Source organism: Penaeus monodon, chromosome 29 (genome assembly GCF_015228065.2).
Source record: "Penaeus monodon isolate SGIC_2016 chromosome 29, NSTDA_Pmon_1, whole genome shotgun sequence".
Lineage (NCBI taxonomy): Eukaryota > Metazoa > Arthropoda > Malacostraca > Decapoda > Penaeidae > Penaeus > Penaeus monodon.
The window spans coordinates 34,204,386-34,204,627 of NC_051414.1; positions in this window are offsets into that span (position 1 = coordinate 34,204,386).

The window sequence follows — 242 nt, forward strand, 5'->3', positions numbered from 1 at the left end:
TAACAAAAGTAACAACCGATGGAAGATTTAGGCTATTTCCTTCGCTCAAGGCTAGTTTCCCCTCACTCACTCAATATCGCAAGGAAGGCAAACAGTGAGTCCTTAACACCTGATAGCTAACAGGTATTCCCTTCCTGTGTGCGCGTTTTTCGATATTCTTGAGTTCTTTGGTTTATTTCTGTCTTTCTCTCCTCCCCTTTTTTTCTTAATTGTCATCTTTCCTTCTTTCCCTCGTCATCTTC